This window comes from Mustela nivalis (assembly GCF_964662115.1).
Source record: "Mustela nivalis genome assembly, chromosome: 3".
Classification (NCBI taxonomy): domain Eukaryota; kingdom Metazoa; phylum Chordata; class Mammalia; order Carnivora; family Mustelidae; genus Mustela; species Mustela nivalis.
The window spans coordinates 161,205,133-161,222,160 of record NC_139022.1 but is presented as its reverse complement, the minus strand read 5'-3'; the positions used below and the strand labels follow the sequence as shown (position 1 = coordinate 161,222,160).

The 17,028-nt window shown below is 36.1% G+C and overlaps 1 protein-coding gene across 1 annotated transcript in view; it reads right to left on the bottom strand.

Moving 5' to 3' along the window:
• LOC309860869 (cadherin-10) overlaps positions 1-1,011 on the bottom strand; it is a 175,001-nt gene extending 173,990 nt beyond the window's left edge. The window contains exon 1 of the mRNA XM_082723309.1: positions 566-1,011. The gene's annotated coding sequence lies outside the window, so the exon portion shown is untranslated. The remainder of the gene's footprint in view (positions 1-565) is intronic.
• Positions 1,012-17,028: the final 16,017 nt, after the last annotated feature.

Sequence of the window (17,028 nt, the reverse complement as noted above, 5' to 3'; positions counted from 1 at the left end):
TGTAGATGCTTAGTGGCCATTGACAGTTTCAAAGAATCTGTCTTCTGCCTGTCATTTCCCTTTATATTGAATGTACGATGAACTATGACCAGAAATAAGTGCAGAGTGGATCCATTCATATGGAATGCAAAGTAATGTTAGATGATGCTAGAGTTCACAGCAACAAGGTTACCTCTTCAACTGATTTTTAAAATAAAGACGAACAAGTATAAGCGTGACAAATTACACTCCATGATATATTTTTGGCATTTGTTCAGAGTGAATGAATTCACAAACTCTAATATCAGGACCCACTGTTGAGCATAATATATAATTTATCTAGTTTTACATTACCTCTTAGAGATATTCAAAGCAGTTGTTTCTAGAATCTAATATAGAGAGTTTTAAGCTTATTGATTGCTTCATGTGTTAAAGATAATTATTTGGAAATAATTGTTAAATACAACTTAAAAACAAACATTTCCCAACCCCCTGGAAAAAAAATAAAAGACCTTAAGGGGGTTGGTGGGGGAAAGGGGGGGGGGAAGCGGCGGGTGGTGGGGGGGAATAGATGAAGTCTTCCTACCTTTTTTATCAGCTTCTGGATAACGGAAGTTGGTTCCAGCCAAAATCACCCTGGAGAAATTGTCACTACGTCCCCTTTTTGTTTGTTTTCGGCTGTTATTTTCTATCACTGATGCTACTTCAATCTAACTCAAGCCTTCTCTCAGCATCACTTTCAACTCTGGACGGCAGGGAACCGAAGAACACGGGGGCGAGCTCTCTCTGATTGGCTTTCATTCAGGGCTTCTGATTAAGGGGAAAAAAAAAGGAGAGGAGGGGAAAAAAAGCCCTTCCTCACTCGGAGAGAAAGGTTCTGCTGATAGAGCGGCAGTACTCGCCATGGGAAGGTTAGAGACTGGGGAAGTGCTGGCTTTTGCTAGCACACAGCTATTTGCAAGTGAATGCGAAGGGGAGGGCGCATCTGAGACGAGGGCTGGGGATGAAAGGCTTCCCCTCCCCCGCAGGGCAGAAAGACTCTCTGTTTCGAGGCTAAGGTAATCAGCCCAATCTAATCCGGCTGCGTCCCTAACGCAATCTCAGGAACTGGACGGCTTCTTGCAATTCTTCTTTAATAGACACTTCTTCTTCTGACATATATATTCCTGCACCATCCTTACACCAGACTACTGAAATACAAGTATTAACGGAGTGCCAAGTCACGTTGCAGCCAGATCTGATACGTTTCCAGAGTGATTTGGGTGGAGGTTTATGATTTTTATTTATTTTTGCTTGCAGTGAACTTTCTTTTTTGATTCTCCAGATACCTTATTTTTATTACTTATTGCCATACGAGATCATACCTTACTGATCGTTTTGGAATGTCTGTGAGGCAGTCTTGTCTCCTTAATCTTATATGCATTGCATTTTTATATTCTGCAGATAAAATATTTTATTCATAACTTAAATGTGTAATTAATGTCATTAAAATATTTAGGCTTTGGACTTGTCACAGTCTCCTTTATATATATATAAAGGAGACTGTATATGTCTGTGTGTATATATATATATATATATATATATATATATATATATATTTCCCCCCACCTCAGAAATTTGAGTTTCACTCCCAAATGTGTGTGGAGGTAGATGTAAATATATCTGGGTGATTCTTTTTATTTATCAAGCATCTAATTGTCCATCTCTCTGTTCTTCTATCTCTACATTAAGTTGTATTCGGTCAAAACCTTACCAAAGGATGTCAGTATAGCTCCAGAAAATAATGAACACCTTTATATTTTTCTGGCTACATGTAGATTTATCTTTAAAGTGAATACATTTTTTTATACATACAATGAAATAATATATTATAAAATAATTTTAAAGCTCGAGGAGGAATGAAGGTAATCTTGTCTAGCAAGGCTCTAATAAGAATAGATACTACTGCTCAGAAATGTTAAATGACTTGCTTAAGATGACAGTGCTAACTAGTGAAAGAATTAAAGCTACAATGAGTTGATAATTTACATTTACATAAATATAAAACATACATATTTACATATATTTATAATTCCAGTTTAGTACAGTTTCTGAGATGTCATACCATCTCCCAAGTACATATTTGATTATTGCAACATCAGTAGCCTCTTTATACAGTCAGCATAATGAGAAAGAAAGAAACTCAATCTGGGGGCAGCAGAGAAGGGGAGGGAGATATTAAATTATATTTCAAAAAAGTTTTAATATACCAAATGTTATTATATGACCCATGTCCCCAAACTAGTTTTATATTTTAAAATAACAAATATTCCTGCTCAACAAAATGATAGAGGAGAAAGAGACTTTTACCAAACTTTTGATTTCACAGATTTCACAGATGAATCTGGAAAATTGTAATATGTGTGACAATAGAGTTAAGATTCTTAAATTTATCTCTGGATTACTTACCCGTGGGTTTTTTTTTTTTTCTTTTTCTTCAACAGAGTGCCTTAAGTTTAGAGTCAGCTAAAAAAATAAATAAGCAAATAAGTATTCCATTTTTCTCCTGTAATGTATTTGTTAATATACATTAATATGCATGTGTGTTTGATATACTATTGCCATGGACATATTAAAGTTGATTTCAGGAGAAATTGTAGAATCTCATATTCTTTATATGTTATACAGTGTTTGATTAAATGTGGGGGTGCTGGTGTGTACGTACATGATGGCCTTTTATTAGATTAACTATTTTGTACATTTGTTGTCAGTTTCAAGATAAATGGTTGCATGATGTGAGGAGCTGTTAGGATTACATTTAAATGGATCTAGTTTAAAAAATAACCAAAGGCTGAGATCAGATGTGAAATGCTATTTTATTCATGAAAATACATGATGTGATGATGTATTCCTAAAATAATCACTTCTTAACAAGATGGAAGTTTGTTCTTCTCTTAAATAAATCTCTGAGTTGATATCATTGTGGTGCTCTGGGTAGTCATCAGAAACTCGGGTTTCTTCTGTTTTTATGCTTAAATAATCTTAGGAGTTGAACTCATATAAATGATCCAAGAAAGGTGACCACCACATCTGCTTTATAGAAAGAGGATAAAAGGAAGAAGAAAAGGATGCCCTCTTACATTGGATTCTTCTATGATTTCATTGGCTGCAAACAAGATAGTCGGCCACAAATTTGTTGTGGGAGGAACTTCGAAATGTAGTATCTTTTCTGGAAAGCCATATGCCCAGCTAATTATCTAAGTATCCCTGATATTATCAGAGAAGGAGGTAACAGAATTGAATACAAATAGCGACAATACCACCATATCAATGTATCCTATAGCAGTTTATTTTCTGGATTTTTAGAGAAAGAAAAGAAAATGTTATTCTTGTCTAAAATTAAAATTTGTTGGGGCATCTGGGTGTCTCAATCGTTAAGTGTCTGCTTTCAGCTCAGGTCATGATCCCAGGGTTCTCGGATAGAGCGCTGCATAGGGCCCCTGCTTGGCGGGAAGCCTGGTTCTCCCTCTCCGACTCCTCCTGCTTGTGTTCCCTCTCTCACTGTGTCTCTCTGTCAAATAAATAAACACAATCTTTCAAATAAATAAGTAAATAAATGCAATTAAAATTTGTCATGATATTGGAGAATGGTATCTGCAAAAATGATTGTAATAATATTTTAAAACTTTAAAATATGAAACAGTGGTTTTGCCTGGTATTGCATGTTGTTTCAGGACCAGGTAATGTATTTGGTAAGTGATAAGCAACACAACTATCTATTCCAAAATTCAGAAGTTATAGGTATGAAAAAGAGAGAGAGCATTCAAACTATGAATGTATTAAAACTCATCCCATTTTACTTATGGCATTCCTTTTATTTTTTAATGCATTCCTTTAAAAAGAGAGATTCATATGTTACCTTATTGAATATAAGCTTTAGTAATAAAAATTAAAATACAGAACAGAGCATTACCTAAAACTTAAAACCTTTGATAAGGAGTTCTGTTTTATTAAATATCATTCTTCAATTCCTTCTTTTTTTTTTCACTCTGTAAATGGGTTAACTTGGGATTCTGCTCATTTCTCTCTTTCTTTTGTGTTTTTTCTAGAAATACTATGTAAACTAGTTCTGTGAATTAGATATACTCTTATAGTCACCAATGTTAAGAAATAGTAGCTTATGGACAGTCAGAAAAACAGACAGTAAGGTCTGTATGAATGTGATGAATGACTCAGTGACTCATGAGTGTCCTTCATTGTAAAGAGAGATCACATGGCCATTATAAGAAAATAAAATAAAATATATAGCTTTCATCAGCACATATATAAATATATACATATATATATAATCTTATATATAAAATCTTAAAATATCTATTTTTATATAAAACTTATATTTAATATATATATATATATATATTTTTTTTTTAAGATTTTTGCCAGGGATGGGGAGGGCAGAGCAAGAGAGAGAGAGAAAATCTTTAAAAGGCTCTGTGCCCAGTGCGGAGCGCCACTCGGAGCTTTATCTCACAACACTGAGACCATGACCTGAGCAGAAATCAATAGTCAGACGCTTAACCAACTGAGCCACCCAGGTGCCCGTATATCTGTACTTCTAAAACTAAATGAGAAGTGGCACAGAAGATGCCTTACTATAATCATAAAACACTCAAGAAATTGAAGAGCATTCTGTCATTATAATAATGGGACTCTGTGAAGGCTGACTCCCTTCAGCAAGCGTAAAATACTCTATTTTTTTAAAACCAATTAAATAAGACAACCTTCTATTTTGTGTGGAATTGGATGCTAGAAGTTGTCATGCTGTTGCTAAACCATAACTGTCCATCTTTAGGGTGTCGTTTCTTAAGGAGCTACATACCTGTTAAAATCAATAGCTTCTCAGCCACCCTTTCCTGGGTTCCTTCTAATGGTATTAGAGAGAACATCAATTTCCAATATAAGAGAAATAACCCAACCTAGTTCTCTTTCCATGGCTATGAGATGAATGTAAATAATGTCTACACTGCTTCCTTCTCCATAAATACATTGGAGGAAAAACAATTTTGCGTAGCTTTTTGACACATTTTTCTTTTCTTATTTCCTTCCAGTCTGCCTTATGGACTGTAGAGTCTGGAATACTAAAAATTACATTGCTCTGGCAGTGAGTGTCGGGGTGGGGGTGGGGAGTGATTCATATGCTGTTTTTCAGATGTCCTCATGATCCTTAAATTAGAAATTGAGTCAAATAAGGAGAAAGAGAAGGTGGAAGACATTGATTTGGACACCAAGGAGGGAACCCGGTTTTGCAGTCACCCTTACCTGAGGCAGTATTGATGGCTGTTTGCACCACAGCAAGGGACCTGTGATTCTGGGGCTGGAAGTGCATTTGCTAATCACCTGGCCCTTCTCTTGCTATTCGTGTTGTAAACTACCATCTACATTAAAAATTCAACTATTATTATTACTATTATTATTATCACCTAAAGTACCGAGAGTGGTTTTTGTTATCTGCGAGTGAACTCTTAACTGAAACCTCTGTTTCTAACAGTAACAGAAGTTACTGTTACAGAAGTAACTTCTTTTACTGCTACTGTTTAATCATATTTCAACATTTCTTAGATCGAGTTACTTGGAAGTGGAAAGATGGAGGATTGAGCCAGGGAAAAGTCAAAGTATCAAACAGCCAGTTATGTTTTTATAAATGTAATTATTTTGAAAAACAATCAAGAGTAAATGAAAGAACATTTGATCTTAAATTTACTTTGGTCTTCTTGCCCCTTGCCCTTTATAAGTCTATGTTCTGTGTACTTTGGATGTAAAAGTCAGGACTGGTTTTCTCCTAATTTTCTTAGATCAAATCTGAATCACACTGCTTGATTTTTTTCCCTTCCATTTTTAATGCAAAAATTTTGGTTTTGTATGGAAAGATTTATAAGTAAATTGAATCCCATCTTCTTAGCCAGACAGGGAAAAAAAAAAAAAAGATTGACTACTTCTCATGTTGATTGAAAAGTAAATTCTTATTCAATCTGATTGCTTGTATCCATCCTAGAGTAAGGTTAGTGGCTTATTTAAAATTTTCAAAAATTGGTGCAGTGAAAGTAATCAGGAATGAATTTTCCATTGTCTGTTGTGATTTCAGTTTATGCCTAAAAAAGTGAATGAAAGAAAAATATTTCAAACAAAAAAATAGTGACAAACAATAAAGCATAAATATAATGTGTCTACAATTGCATTTAATGAATTAAAGTATAACCTTTCTTTTTTCTTTCTTTCTTTTTTTTTTTTGTTTTTGTTTTTTGAGAAAGGGAGTGTGTGAATGGGGGAGGGGCAGACTGACAGGGAGAGAGAGAATCCTAAGCAGGCTCCATGCCCAGTGCAGAACCAGACTCCGGGCTCAATCTCATGACCCTGAAATCATGACCTAAGCTGAAATCATCAGATGCTTAACTGACTGAGCCCCCCAGATACCCCTCAAAATATGATCTTTAACTTTATATTTTAAGTTGTATTGTTAATGCAAAGACTAGGTCTGAGTGGTACATATTGCATTTTAATTAATAAGCTCATTAAAAAAATTCAAAGAATTCTTTGACTCTTTTTAAGAAAAGATAGTATTTTTAAATAAATTATAGAAAGATTAGACAAGTCATATCTATTGTTTTATTTATTTTTTTCTTAAAATATTTCATTCTTCCTCCTCCTTTCTTTCCCTCATTATTTATCAATAACTTAATTCTGTTTCATCAGCATATATATATATATATATATATTCATATTCTGTGGTATTTTATATATATATATAATTCTGTGGTATATATATAGAATATATAAAAATATATATTATAATTCATATATATAATTCTGTGGTATTTTAACGTACTCATAAGCTATAAAATTAGTTTGCCAGCTTCACGGATACTCAACAGAAAACTGTGAGACTTCTAAGTCAGAGACAAAAGGCATAGGAAGCAGCACGGTTGTCATATTTGTGTCAGTTTCCTTTGTCTCCCACATCTCATTTGAACAAGCCTGCAGTGGCTCAGGCAGGTATTGCCCGTGCGGGGTCTCTGCATCATAACTGAGGGACACACGGCGTAGGGAATCCCACCTTTTGTATAATGGACTGTGAACAAGATCTGAGCCGCCTCAGTTTTCCAGGAGGTTCTTCCTGTTTCACCACCTCTCAGATGATATCCAATCCCTGTTTTCTGCCTTCAGCAAGAATCCTTTACAGTCACATTAGCCAGAAATCCGCTCCTGCCCCCACGTTAGGCCTGATGTTTCCTCTTAATAATTTTCCATCCACTGACCCCCACCATGCTCCTTGGCTCTAAATTCCCACTTGCCTGTGCTGTGTTCAGAGTTGAATCTCTCTCTCCCACAAGGAGACCCCATTGCAGTGGTCCCTACACCAATCACAATGGCTGCCTTGGACAGCGTCTTCCTTACTGTGCTAAGTGTCACTGAATAATTTTTTTCTTTAATGTCTGGAACAGTGGTTCTCAAAATGTAGTCTACACACCAATGCTAGTATCACCGGGGACTTTTTTCTGAATAAGGATTCTCAGAACTACTGAGTCAGAGGGTCAATTCTAAACTACGGAAGTGGTCAGCATTCTGTTTTCAAATGTCTTTGAGGGATTCTGAGAGGTAAAATTTGAGGGTCCGTGGGCTGCAGTAGCTTTAAAGCAATCTAGAAAGGAAAGAAACCCAGACTTAAAACTCATGGTTTACAAATAAGAGATTTGTTTATGCAATCACTTATTATTTTTAACACACATATATATGTGTGTATATATATGCAGAATCACTGCAAAACATATGCTATTTATGAAATTGTGGGGGAGAGCTATAACCATGGTCCTGGCTAAATAAGGATTTAACCATCTAATGAGAGAGACAGAAATGAAGACAAGTGATACACGAAAGTAAATGAAGGGGAAGAATGAAGGGAATTTTGCCAAGTGTGCCGTGAATGTAGAAGTAGTTACTCCCAAGATTTCAAAATACAATGTTAACAACTCTGATGAATGTCAGTTTCAGTTTTCATTTCAGCAATCAACATGCTAGGAGAAGAATGGCAATGAAAATTCCTGGCCATGATGCTTCATCCTAGCAGCCTGTTGATTAAACAAAGTCCTATCACAGTTGCCAAGAGAACGGACCAGAAGGAGGAGGAGTTCTGAACTCCTTTCTTGTCATCTCCAGTGCTGGCGATAGTTTGCTTTGCATACAAATGTCTTTCCTTACCCCTCTTGTGATTACACTCACTCCTGTGTAATCATGTGATGACATTATTGGAAGTGATGAGGAAGTGGGAATAAAACAATAAGAGGAGACAGGAAGGGGAAAGTTTCATAAAATTAGATTCCAAAACTAACGAAAACCAGAAAATACCTTTTTTTTTTTTTTTCTTATAGACAGGGTTCTCTTTATGGGAATGCAACCTGTATAGTCACACACAATTCTGTGCTTAAAAAGAGGCTACTCTTGGATTAATGCACTGGGGTACACTTGGGAATTTCTTAAAAACTTTTGGACAAGAGGCTCCGTGTTTCATTTCGCATCAGGGCGCATGATCTCGTAGCAGAACTGCTTTGTAACCCGCTGACAACCCTGATGCAGAATGATGTCACCCATGGACTAAAAAGGTCCTGTCATAGACAAATGTTTGAACAGTAATCAATGTTGACATTTAACAGACAAACACATCGATAAATCGGTCATTAGTAAACAAGGACAATAAAGTGTGCTTGGCTGGTGTTAAGCTGGGCTTGACTCTGTAACATTTGATCTCTGGTGTCAAGGCATTGGCATAAGGCCTCAATGAAAACAGTAGGTAAAATTTCATTCATTCATGTATTCAGTTGTTCATTCACCAGCTACTGGTTGGGTTGCTACAATGTGCATAATTTTGGTGAGCCCTGGGGGTGTGACGGTAATCAATAGCTCAAATAGCTAACTGCATAGAGCTCCCTCTCAGCAGGAGAAAAGAATAATTAGTTAATCTTATGAATTATTACCTTATTATTCACTTTGGTCAGTGCTCTGAAGGAAGGCACTTGATTCTACTGCAGTCTTGACCTAATTGGGGGTGGGGGGAGGGGGGCAAATAGGATGAGGGGCTGGTAAGAGGGTCACAGAAATTTCCTAGATGAAGTGAGGCTTGAGATGAAATTAGAAGCATGATGGAATGTCCTTTATTCCAGTGACTTTGAGAAGAAATCATTTCCTGTTTTGTCTGGTTGTACTTAAATCATGCCCTCCTGACACCTAATTGGCCAAGCAGTTCCATTACAGCAGATTATCTATAACTCCTGCCACAATAGATTCCTAATTTATCAGACATGTTATGCATATATGTACCTCTTTTATTGCCCTAAGAACATCATGTTGCTTATGCTGTCTGTCACTGGAATAGCACAAAAACATACTTCAGCTACTACAATGCCCCAAAGTCACATCTGTCTAGCCCCTGAGGAAGTACTTTAATCTTTGCCCAACTTTTCAGCCACATTTCAGCACGAGATAAAGGAAAACAATAACATCTATTGATCCATTTGTTAATTCTTTGGTAGCAGACCATATTTTAGGGAGAATATATTATGGGAGAATAAAATCTGTTTTGGAATAATTCATTTATATAGTAAACAATGATATTTAATTAATAATGTAAAGGTTATTTGATTATTTAATTATTTAAATTTATTTAATTATTTAATTAATATGTAAAGATTTATTGAATCGTTTTATACCATGGTCCCTGCATCAAAGTATACTTTTGATGAAAAGTCACCAAGGTTTATCAAATATTTATTTTTTTTAATATTTAGATTTTTTTTTAAAACACCATCTCATTCAGCCTTTGGTTAAACCAAGAGCCAAAATAAATTCACTTTGCTTAGAAGAGTCTTTTTTTTTTTAGATAAAGATTTACATTTCACAAATTTCATTATTTGATTGGTATAGTAACTATTCAGTTACATACAAGATCTTAGGATAAGTAGGGTATAATACTTAACATTTTGCATTTCTTATCCTAACTCATTTAATACAAATGGATTTAAAGTCTTTGTAAAGTGACACCAGTGTGGTTCAGTCAGTTAAGCGTCTGCCTTCAGCTCGGATCATGATCCCAGGGTCCTTGTGTCCAGTTCCGCATCAGGCTCCCTGCTTGGTGGGAAGCCAGTTTCTCTCTCCCTCTGCTGCTCCCCCTGCATGTGTACTCTCTCTTTTTTTCTCTCTCTGTCAAATAAATAAATAAAATCATTTTTTAAAAATTAAAAAAATATAAAGTTTTTGTAAAAAATACACAATCAAGCACAAATTTTAGGTGACTTTTAAAATTTATTACCAGTTCAATTACTGCCTGTTTTAAAATATTAGATCTGGAGCGTGTAGGAGACTCAGTAGCTTAAGCTTCTGTACTCTTGATTTCAGTTCAGGTCATGATCTCAGGGTTGTGAGATCAAGCCCTGCTTTGGGCTTTGCACTGAGTATGGAGCCTGCTTAAGATAAACTTTCTCTCTCTACCCCTCTACTCTCCGCTTGCACTCACTATGAATAAATAAATAAATAAAATGTTAACTTTAAATTTAAGAAAAAAAGTAAATCAAGAATAAGAAGGATCACTTGTCAAATTCCTGAGTTGATTTCTATAAATACTGTTCCAGGAATGGAAATTTTTTAAGTGTATTCTTTTATCAACTTTAAAAAGAAAATATTTAACATCATTCTAGTAGAGTAAAATGGTCTTCCCCTAAAGTAAAAAGAAAATGATCAATATTTAAGAAAAACAAGAGAACATCATTTAACAATATAACAAGGGCTAAACATAGAAATTCAAACATTAACAGGTGCATGGGTAGCTCCGTCCATTCAGTGAATGATTCTTGATTTCAGCTCAGGTCATGATGTCAGGGTGATTAGATCAAGCCCTTCATGGAGCCCTGCATTGGATTTCTCACTGGATGGGGAGTCTGCTTAAGATTCTATCCCTCTCCGTCTGCCTAGCTCCTCCTAGCTCATGCATGTGCGTGTTCTCTCTCTCTCTCTCTCAAAAAAAAAAAAAAAAAAAATTTCCAAACTGTAGGAAACACTTAAGTTGTAATACTCTCAATACTTTCAATGTTACCTCATATCAAATAACATAACCCTAAAGCTTTTACTTTATTTTATTATTTTTAAAAAAATATTTTATTTATTTATTTGACGCAGAGAGAGAGAGAGAGAGATCACAACCAGGCAGACAGGCAGGCAGAGAGAGAGGGGGAAACAGGCTCCCCGCTGGGCAGAGAGCCTGATGCAGGGCTCAATTCTAGGACCCTGAGATCATGACCTGGGGTGCAGGCAGATGCCCAAGCATCTGAACCACCCAGGTGCCCCAAACTTTCAAATGTGTTTGTCTAGACATATGACAATCATCAAAGTAAGTTTATATCTTATTACTTGTTGATTAAAAATAATTCCTTTTTTTTTAAAGCTAGTGATTCATCACTTACATATATCAGCCAGTGCTCATCAAAACAAGTGCCCTCCTGAATACCCGTCACCCATCTAGCCCATCCCCCCACCCACCTCCCTCCAGCAACCTTCAGTTTGCTGAAGCGTCTTACGGTTTGCTTCCCTTTCTCTCAAAAAGAATTCCTTTTTCTGTCTTAATCCTGAGCTGCCTTACACTCTCATTCATGTCTCCTTTTGTCACTCATCCAGTCCTATTTGACATTTTTTTGAATAAGTTCTCGCTCACTCCAATATTAATCAGTCTAGAAGTTTCAGTTTCTTACATTGTGCACTGGGGTTGGGAGAGGCAGTATCAAGGAGAGAAGGCCTCAACTGAAGAAGATATGCAGGCACTTGGAAGTGGGAAAGTACTGAGTTTGAATCAAAGCCCCAGGATAGGAAGACCTCCTAGCTCAGCCTCATCATTGGAGGCTTATGGACCTGGCTTGGGATACGTGATGTCATCACAAAGAGTGGGCTGTTTCCCCCCCAAAAAAACAGGATGGAGGGTAGAGTGGACTGTGCTAAAATATTTAGACTCTCTGATTCACTATCACTATCCTAGTAAAGTTCTAAATACATTCTTCTTTTTTTTTAAGATTTTATTTATTTATTTGACAGACAGAGATCACAGGTAGGCAGAGAAGTAGGCAGAGAGAGGGGGAAGCAGGTTCCCTGCTGAGCAGAGAGCCCGATGTGGGGCTTGATCCCAGGACTCTGGGATCATGACCTGAGCCGAAGGCAGAGGCTTTAACCCACTGAGCCACCCAGGTGCCCATCTACATACATTCTCAAGTGTCTCTTTGTCTCTCTGATTAGTATAATGTATCATTTAGTTAATTTTTATATTTCTTCTTAAAGAAGAAATTATACACAAATAGAAGCCATTGCAAAATTTGTGAAATTGATAAGCACATACAGATCAGAAAATGTGTCTTTAGTATATTTGCAGTATTGACACAGCTGTATGAGCTGTATGTAATTGGTGGAGATATTTAAATTTTTCATAATATACAGTCATCCAAAAATAGCTATGTGATATTATCAAGGGGAGTACACTGAAGACATGAATTAATAGAACCTTTGTTATCTCCTTGTTTACAGTCCATTGTACAGGTGACAGGGCATGTGCTCATTTTTGAAGTCAGTAAAAATGAATGTGTCGATTTTTGTTTGAATGCAAACAAAAATATAATGTTATTTATATGCAATCCCTCAAAAATAAAGTATAATGAAAAATTAAAATGATAACAATCAGGCTAGATTTATGACCATAGCCAAAGGGGATTAAATTCAGATGATCATTATTTCAATGAGTTTTAACACTTTTCATTAGAAGACATTGATGTTCTATTCCTTATGCTCCACAAATAAGTGAAACCTTATGATAATTAACTCTCTCTCCTAACACAGAAGCCATTGGGAGATGGAGAGGAGAAGTGAACTGGGAGAAATCGAAGGGGGAGAAGAACTATGAGAGACTGTGGACTCTGAGAAACAAACTGAGGGTGTTGGAGGCGGGGGGTTGGGTGAGCCTGGTGGTGGGTATTACGGAGGGCACGTATTGCATGGAGCACTGGGTGTGGTGCGAAAACAATGAATGCTGGAAAAATGAAAATTAAATTAAATTAAATTTTAAAAAAAGAAGACATTGATGTGCAATTCTCATTACCAAATGTTTGGACTTCATTTGTTTTCTCCAGCAACCCTCCCTGCCATATACACTTTGGAATTTTGGGGAAGAAATCTAGCTTAACAGCCAATGTGCTATTGTGTGCTTTGTATTTTGTAAAGAATACAAGTGTCACTGGTTATGAACTTTCAATATAGGATTTGTTCATTTTTATCTATTTAACCCTACAGTTCCTTGGATGGGTTTGGAGATGTGTTAGTTTGCAAACAGACTGCTATAATAAAAAAACATATGACATGTATTATTTCATTAAACCTGTAAAGTCTAATTCTTATATTTAAATGAAGTCACAGATTTCTTGAGCAATATTTCCTTTATTTCTTTTTTTGTTAGAAAGAGAGAGAAGGAGCAGAGGGAGACAAGGAGAATGAATATTAGGCAGGTCCGTGCCCAGAAGAGCCTGAGATAGGACTTACTCTCGCAATGCTGAAATCATGCCCTGAGCTGAAATTAAGTCCACCTCCTAAACAACTGAGCCACCAAGGTGCCCCTTTAGCAATATTTCTTAATTTCAATATTAAGTCTACTATTCCTGGTCATGAATATTTATTTTAGTTATTAAATACACCTGACTTCTTTTACTCACTTAACAAATATTTATTTTTTTTAAAGATATTATTTATTTTATTGACAGAGAGAGACACATATAGAGAGAGGGAACACAAGCAGGGGAAATGGGAGAGGAAGAACAGGCTTTCTGCAGAGCAGGGACCCCTATGCAGGGCTCGATCCCAGGACCCTGGGATCATGACTTGAGCCGAAGGCAGATGCTTAAGGACTGAGCCACCTGGGTGCCCCCTCATTTAACAAATATTTCTTTAATGCCTCCCATGTCCCAGGGACTGTTCTAGGCCTTGGGGATATATCGATAAAGAAAATATACAAAGTCTTTGTTCTCCAGAAGTTTGCATTCAGCTAAGAGGAGAAAACAGTAAGCAAATGAACAAGCATAAAATACCACAGGTGGTGGTAAGTTCTACATGCAAAAATAAAGCAGGGTAAGGAGGTGCATGCTGTAGGTAGAAGAATGCCCCCCAACGATGTCCACACCCCAATCCCTGAAACTTGTGTAAATATTGTCTTATATATTAAGAGATGCTTTGCAACTGTATTTCAGTTAAGGATCTTGAGATGAAGTTTATTCTGCCATATTCTGGCAGACTCAACGTCATCATATAAGTCTTTAAAAGCAGAGAACATTTTTCAGTTCAAAAAGAGATATGATAACGGAGGAAGAGAACCAGTGGGATGGTGACATGAAAGGACCCGGCTAAGTTACTGACCTTGAGGATGGATGAGTCAAGTATGCCGTCTGTCTCTAAAAGCTGGAAGACAAAAAGGAATGGATTCCATTTCTGATTTCCAACATTTCTTACATTTCCACACCTCCCATAAGTTGAATTTGTCTCTCTTTCACCCTGCCTTCAGCATCATACATGACTACTACTATTGTTTTCATTGGCTGAAAAACTTCAGAAAAATAGTTGAGACCATTTTCATGCTCAATGCCCCACTTCTGTGCTGCTCACCCAGAAGCTCCTTTCTTCAGTATCTTCTAACCTGTCTTCCTAACCAGCTTGCAGACTATACACTTTTCACTTGTAAATTCTGGTTAATGATTTTTTTAGATGAAACTAATTTGATAACCCAAATAAGAATATTTTGAAGGTACATGCAAATTCCCTGAGATATCAGTATTATAAGATTCTGCTCTTTGATTTTCTAAGCAATGGCAATTGGTTCCCAGGTGAAGTTAAGTGGGAATGAGGACCTTTGGCCTCAGGTTTCTAACATTAAAAAATGGCTACTATTGTTTTCATTAATTTAAAAAAATGACAGCATTGTATTTTAGAAGAATACACTATTAGGAATGAGGAGGCCTGGGTGTGGATTCTTAAAATTAAATTAAAAAGTGAATGAACCTATGCATGGCTAATAGACACATGTAGAAATGTTCAACATCACTAGCCATCAAGGAAATACAAATCAAAACCACAGTGAGATACCACCTTACACCAGTTAGATTGGCCAAGGTTAAGAAGACAGAAAACAAATGTTGGTGAGGATGTGGAGAAAGGGGAACCCTTTTACACTATTGGTGAGAATGCAAGCTGGTGCAGCCTCTCCAGTATGGAGGTTCCTCAAGATGTTAAAAATAGGACTACCCTACAACCCAGTGATTGCACTGCTGGGTATCTACCTCAATGATACAGATGTAATGAAAATAAGGGGCACATGCACCCCAATGTTCATAGCAGCAATGTCCATGATAGCCAAACTATGAAAGGAGCTGAGATGCCCTTCAACAGATGAATGGATAAAGAAGATGTGCTTCATGTATACAATGGAATATTACTCAGCCATCAGAAAGGATGAATAGCCCCCATTTGCATCAACATGGATGGAACCGGAGGGGATTGTGCTAAGTGAAATAAGTCAAGCAGAGAAAGTCAGTTACCATACAGTTTCACTCATATGTGGGATATAAGGAATAGCACAGAGGATCATAAGGGAGGGGAGGGAAAACTGAATGGGAAGAAATCAGAGAGGGAGAAGAACTAGGAGAGACTCTGGACTCTGGGTTACAGAAGGGAGGGGTTGGGGGGATAGGATAACTGGGTGATGGGTATTAAGGAGGAGGGTACATGTGGTGATGAGCACTGGGTGTTTTACTCAACTAATTAATCATTGAACACTACATCAAAAACTAATGGTGTACTATATGCTGGCTAATTGAACATAATTAAAAAAAAACAAAAAAGCATAATAAATCAAAAACAGTAAGATTAAAGAATGAATAAATACTAAATCAGAAATAAATGATTTGGAAAGAAAAAAAGCAAATGAGTCAGAATAAAGTCAAAGATAATTTGTATTTAATTAAAACACTTACAATAACTGCCATCTTGTTGAAAAGTAGATCTCAATAATAAACTCAAAATTCATATGAAGTATATAAATTTACACTTACTATAAATTCAAAAATTATACATAATATTTAGTTTGATGTACCTTAAATATGTATATTTCTTATTGTATTACAGTAAAGTAGTATTTTTTTTAAAGATTTTATTTATTTATTTGACAGAGAGAGATCAAAAGTAGGCAAAGAGGCAGGCAGAGAGAGAGAGAGAGAAGGAAGCAGGCTCCCTGCTGAGCAGAGAGCCTAATGTGGGGCTCGATCCCAGGACCCTGAGATCATGACCTGAGTCAAAGGCAGAGGCTTAGCCCACTGAGCCACCCAGGCACCCCTAAAGTAGTATTTTAAGCCTTTACTGATCAGCATAAACCCCCAAGAAAACATCCACTGAGAAAATAAGTTTAATGCCAAGTAGTAAAATTATTTTGATCATGTACTTTGTAGATTATCATCAAACATCTGAAGTATTACCACAAGTTTAGAAATTATTAATGGAAAAAAAAAAGTTCTTTCTTGCCTGGACATGTGAGCTTTCTGCAGGTTAATTTGTGTTCCTACAAGATTTACTGTGTTAATACTGACCTTTGATGCTGTCATGTTAGGCATACACATCTGGGTGGATTCTTATAAGTACATAGAGAGCCACATAGAAAAAAAATGTATTAAATAGTAAGTAGTTGGTAATAAGTATTAGTACCAACTGAGTCATGACCTAGTTATTAAATTAATAATATAATAATAAAATATGCTCACTAATTTATGTCTAGATATAAAAAAAAATCATTTAAAGCTTAAATAAAATGGCCCTTTCTGTTTCACAATAAAATATGTATATTCTACAAAATTCAGAATTTTGAAAATAATAGTATTAAATTATTATTCTGTTAATTTATTGAAACCATCTGAAATTACTAATGCAGAATGCCTTCCATTAACCTCATTGTTTTTTAAA